Source organism: Amblyomma maculatum, chromosome 3, assembly GCF_055883805.1.
Source record: "Amblyomma maculatum isolate TAMU_Amacu chromosome 3, ASM5588380v1, whole genome shotgun sequence".
NCBI classification, from domain to species: Eukaryota; Metazoa; Arthropoda; class Arachnida; order Ixodida; family Ixodidae; genus Amblyomma; species Amblyomma maculatum.
Window position 1 is genome coordinate 122,849,054 of NC_139346.1, and position 6,174 is coordinate 122,855,227.

Consider the following 6,174-nt stretch of genomic DNA (forward strand, 5'->3'; position numbering starts at 1 on the left):
CACGGCCAGATGGCTGATTGGACTCTATTGTGAGCTCCGCTGACCAGAGCTGCGTCGCAGAAAGATAAACGTTACCCTGTATCTTAAGACGAGCTGCTCGTATACGTGGAACCGCGGTGACATGCCACCGCTTAGTGACGGAGAGCTTCTAGACCGGCCCTGCCGCGGAGTTATAGTTATGCTCATCATCTTCAGCATCATTTATTTTGTAATAGGGGACCTTGCAGAGCGCGCTACGCCATAAAAAGTTAACACAACATCCGGCGATTAGTCCTAGAGCTTGTGTCAGCACACGTGCGAGCGTCGGATCGAGCGTTATTTTCGCTCGAGCGTTATTTTCGCTGTCTTTCTTTTGTGTCAGAAGTTGTATATTACTGTCGTCGTCGTCTTTCTTGAGCATCAGGCGTTGAACACTTCAAAACCGATTGCCTGCCCTACAACTTCCCCCGGACGAAACGGCGCCATCCTGGCTGCTTATGGCAATGTCACGGTGGCAGGATAATAGTAAGGTATACGTTTTCACAGTAGCTGCGACGATGGTCAGTATATGGCGCAAGGGGTTCTGCGGAGTAGCTGACGGGGATTTTTGCTTGGAAATAGGGTAGGGGCACTGGTACTTGCTCAGAAGGTTTGAGGAAACACCGGGGCTGGAGGAAGGTACCCATAGCCAGAACAAAGACAGTGGACGGTAAGCAGGAAGTAGTGCAAATTGATATTGGGCGGTTTGCTGCTGCTGCTGCTGCTGCTGCTGCTGCTGCTGCTGCTGCCGCCGCCGCCGCTGCCGCCGCCGCCGCCGCCGCCGCCGCCGCTGCTGCCGCCGCCGCTGCTGCTGCCGCCGCTGCTGCTGCCGCCGCTGCTGCTGCTGCTGCTGCTGCTGCTGCCGCCGCCGCCGCCGCCGCCGCCGCCGCCGCCGCCGCTGCTGCTGCTGCTGCTGCTCCTGCCGCCGCCGCCGCCGCCGCCGCCGCTGCTGCTGCTGCTGCTGCCGCCGCCGCCGCCGCTGCTGCTGCTGCTGCTGCTGCTGCCGCCGCCGCCGCCGCTGCTGCTGCTGCTGCTGCTGCTGCTGCTGCTGCCGCCGCCGCCGCCGCCGCCGCCGCCGCCGCCGCCCCTGCTGCCGCCGCTGCTGCTGCTGCTGCTGCTGCTGCTGCTGCTGCTGCTGCCGCCGCCGCCGCCGCCGCCGCCGCCGCCACCGCTGCTGCTGCTGCTGCTCCTGCCGCCGCCGCCGCCGCCGCCGCTGCTGCTGCTGCTGCTGCTGCTGCTGCTGCTGCTGCCGCCGCCGCCGCCGCCGCCGCCGCCGCCGCCGCCGCCGCCGCTGCTGCTGCTGCTGCTGCTGCTGCCGCCGCCGCCACCGCCGCCGCCGCCACTGCTGCTGCTGCTGCTGCTGCTGCCGCCGCCGCCGCCGCCGCCGCCGCCGCCGCCGCCGCCGCCGCCGCCGCCGCCGCCGCCGCCGCCGCTGCTGCTGCCGCCGCTGCTGCTGCTGCTGCTGCTGCTGCTGCTGCTGCTGCCGCCGCCGCCGCCGCCGCCGCCGCCGCCGCCGCCGCTGCTGCTGCTGCTGCTCCTGCCGCCGCCGCCGCCGCCGCCGCTGCTGCTGCTGCTGCTGCCGCCGCCGCCGCCGCCGCCGCCGCTGCTGCTGCTGCTGCTGCTGCTGCTGCTGGGTTTGAGAAGTGAAAGGCCAGGCCAGCTGTCGGCATTTTCCAGCATAATTTGCAGCTTGGGAAACGGTCGTGAATTCAGCAGAATCCGGTCTGTATGGGCAAATGGTGTCCACGGTACAAGATGGCTCACGGCCGTAGAGGAGGAAGTATGACGAGAATCCGGTGATTGCTTGAGTGGCAGAGTTATAAGCAAAGGTGACGAATGGAAGAATGTCGTACCAGTTGAAGTGGTCGGAAGAAATATACATTACCATCATGTCGCCCACATTGCGGTTGAAACGCTCAACCATGCCATTTGCCCGCGAATAGTACGCGGGCAAATGGCGAAGGTTGTGTGGTGAACGATTTTGCATTCTCGAAGGAGATCTTCGACAACTTCGACAACACTATGCAATTATTTGAGTGGCGATGAATGTACGATGGAGAATGAAGGCTGAAATGTCGTGGCTGTACCAGATGACAAAGGCGACGTTTTTGGCATAGCGTGTGAGATGATCAACTGCAACCATGATCCAACGATTGCCTGTTGATGTGCTAGGAAGAGGGCCGTACAGGTCAATGTCAACACGGTCAAAGGGCTGGGCTGGACATGTCAACGGCTGCAGAGGACCGGTGGGCTGGAGAGGTGGGCTTTTGCGACTCTGACTTTCGGGACAGGACTGGACAAACGGCGAGCATAACGGTACATTCTACGCCAGTAGTACCACTTTCGCAGGCGAGTGAACGTTTTCAATAAGCCAGCATGGGCACACTGGCGATCATCGTGGTAGAGAGACTAATTTATTTATAGGAAGGAAAAGGCGCGGTGACTGTCTCATTTGTTTTCTGTGGACACCTCAACCGCACCGTAAGGGAAGGGAGGAAGGTGGGAGTGAAAGTGGAAAGAGAGAAATAGGAGGCGTAGTGGAGGGGTACGGAGTAATTTCGACCACCTGGGGATCTTGAACGTGCGCTGACATCGCACAGCACACGGACGCCTCTTCGTTTCGCCTCCATCGAAACGCAGCCGCCAAGGTCGGGTTCGAACCCGGGTACTCCGGAAAAATTATGGCCAAGCTAGACTCACACAGTGGGAAGCCTATAGAAAGAGCAGGGCGGAGTCCGAGGATACAGAGATCAAGGACATTAAGGATTGGGTAGAGGGTATCAAGTCCGACTGGGAAAAAGTCACTAAGAAGGTCACTCTCACCAACAAAACGCCCAACGTGGATGAACATCTCTTACACCTCTGGGATGCTAGACGGGGGTTGCTAAAGAGATGGAAAAGGCAGAAGCACAACAGAAAGCTCAAGCTAAAGATCGCCGAGGTCACAAAACAAGCCGAAGAATATGCGATGGAGCTCTCAAAACGGGACAGGGACCAGAAATGCAACGATCTACAGGGGACTCTAGGTTTGGTCAAGACGTGGGCATTGTTAAGGGCTCTCATAGACTCAACTAAGACCAAATGTGAAAATTATAAGACAATCCAAAGGATCGCGCACCAATTCCAAGGTACAAACCGGGATCTGCTAGAGAACATCAAGCAGCGATACATCGGTGACGAAATGGGCGCCGACTACAGCTCGCCATACACGGGAGAAGCAAATCCCACTCTTGATGAACCCATTATTATAGAAGAAGTCAGACACGCTGTTATGTCTGCCACAAAAAACACCACCCCAGGCAAGGATGGCATTACCAACGTCATGATTAGGAACTTGGACGAGAATTCAATCCACAGATTTACTGAATTCATCAACACACACTGGGAGCAGGGGACCATCCTGAAAGACTGGTCTCATGCGGAAATGGTAATGATTCCTAAATCCGGAAAAACTGCCAGCCTGGAAAATATACGACCCATTTCATTGACGTCATGTTTGGGAAAGGTATACGAAAGAATTGTGCTTCAGAGGTTGCAGACCCACCTGGAGGACAATGACCTCATGCCGCACACTATCTTCGGATTCTGAAAACATCTCTGAACACAGGACATCCTCCTGCAGATCAAGGAGGAGGTGCGTAAAACGGTCCCGAAATACGGAGAAAACATCTTGCTCGCGGTCGACCTCAAGGCGGCATTCGACAATGTCAGTCACAGGGCAGTGCTAGATGGGCTCTGCAACTTAGATTGCGGGCGGAGAATACACAGCTATGTGAAAGCCTTCTTCAGTAACAGAACCGCCACCATTGGATTAGGTGGCATCAGGACAGACACCTTCCCGACCCCCAAAAAGGGAACACCGCGAGGCTCAGTGATATACCCTATGCTCTTTATCATTGTTATGATCGGCTTAGCAAACAAACTCGAAGAAATTGAAGGAGCCAGACATGCTATATATGCTGATGACATCACGATCTGGGGGATCAGGGGATCCTTAGGAGAAAAGCAAGACTGTCTGCAGAGAGCAGCAGACGCTGTCAACGCATACGCTCGACATTGCGGCCTTGAATGTTCTCCGGAGAAATCTGAGGTGCTCAGAGTCCACAGAAGAGGGTACAATCTGCACAACTCCATAGACATCTACATAGGGGAAAAGAAGATCCCGGAAGTGTCACAAATAAAAATCCTAGGCATGCGGATACAAAACAACTGCCGTTTAGATCAAACAATCAGGCGGCTAGCAAGTACCACCGCGCAGATCACGCGAATGATAGCAAGAATCTCCAACAGAAGACGAGGCCTGTCCGAGGAGGGCACATGTAGGATAATACAGGCCCTCGTTGTAAGCCGAATTGTATATGGCGTCCCCTACCAAATTCCGCTCGAACCGGAAAAAGAACAACTGGAGGCAATCCTGAGGAAAGCCTACAAATGCGCTCTTGGACTACCGGTCAACACCTCGACCGAAAAATTCAATAAACTGGGCATAAACAACACAGTGCAAGAGCACATCGAGGCCCACCTTCTCGCGCAGAAAATAAGACTCATGCAGGCGCAAACGGGAAGGAACACGCTAAATATACTGGGCATGAGAGATGCTTGCAGGGAAATAAACAGCACGGGCAGCATACCGAAAGGAATAAGAGAGATCATTAAGGCCAACCCGATTCCGAGAAACATGCATCCGAAAATACACAAGGCCAGAAGAGAGGCAAGATCCGAGGCACACGAAAGAAGCCTCGCAGGGAAAAAAAAACATATTGTACGTCGACGCGACCACATACAAAGAACAACGCGGAGCGGTAGCCAGTGTGGTTGATCACCAGCTTAAAGAAGTCAACTGCGCCTCGATCAAGAGCAACAACATTCTCGAGGCTGAGGAAGCGGCAATCGCTCTCGCTATCACCACCAGGGTGAGGAGGCTACCACAAAAATAAATACGGACTCGCAAGAAGCATGCAGAAGGTAAAGCAGCAGACGCATATCCACTGTGGCCATCCGCATACTCAAGGCAAGAAAAATCAGCTTTTCGAGATGCTTCATAACGTGGACACCAGGCCATGAGACTGTCAAAGGTAAGCAACGTGCCGACGCCAATGCCCGAGCATATGCCAACCGGGGGGCGCACAACGACGGGGAACCGGACGCATTCACTAGACGCTATGGAGCCATCCTTGAACATCAAAGAGCCTTAAGGAGGATCTATCCACCTCCCCACGAAGACCTCAATAGAGAGCAGTCGGTTGCCTGGAGACAGCTACAGACTAACACATACCCCAATATGAGTCTACTCAGTAAAATCCACCCCACTACATATGAAAATAAATGCCCACTATGCGGAGAACCCCCTACACTCTACCATGTTACATGGGCCTGTCAAGAAACACAGGTAGCACCAATAAACACCACACCAACACCGGAGCAGTCGGAGGCTGCGCTGTCCTGCTCGACGCCTGACGACCAGCTCAAGCTGATTGACAGAGCGCGCAAGACGGCAAAGGCCACTGGAGCCCTGGACTGAGGGCCCCACCAACACCGGGAGAATTCCCTTTGTGTAAATAAAGTTTTTCATTCATCTCCGGCACTCGTGGTAGAGGGAGCGAATCACAGAGCGCAGGTGAATCGGAATAACAAGCAGCCATTTTCTACCATCCGGAATGCAAATCCGACGGTAAAGGAGCTCGTCTCTGATGGCGAAATGGTGAGACTGGCGACGGAGAGCGCGGCAATGAGGTTGTGACGATCGGCCAGATCAGAAATCCTGGGGTGAAGCGATCCACGCGTCTTTGCATTGCTCGGAAGTCATATCGGTGGACATGTCACTGGCATGTAGGAGAGATATAGTAGGAGTGGATTTAGACGGCAGTGGAGAACGTGAGGAGGCATCAGAATCGGCATGTTTACGGACAGAGCGATACAGGGTTAATGTCTTATTCTTGGAGCCTCAAAGCCCAACGGGCGGGTGAACCGAAAGGTTCTTTCAAAGAAGACAGCCAGAGGAGGTAGTGATTATTGGTGACGCTATCAAAAGAGCGGCCATACAAGCAAGGGCGAAATTTAGCTATTGCCTAGAATATTTGGTAAAACCTCTTTCTCGATGACGGAATAGTTTGCTTCAGCCTTTCTTTGGGTCCGCCTGGCGCAAGTGACAACGTA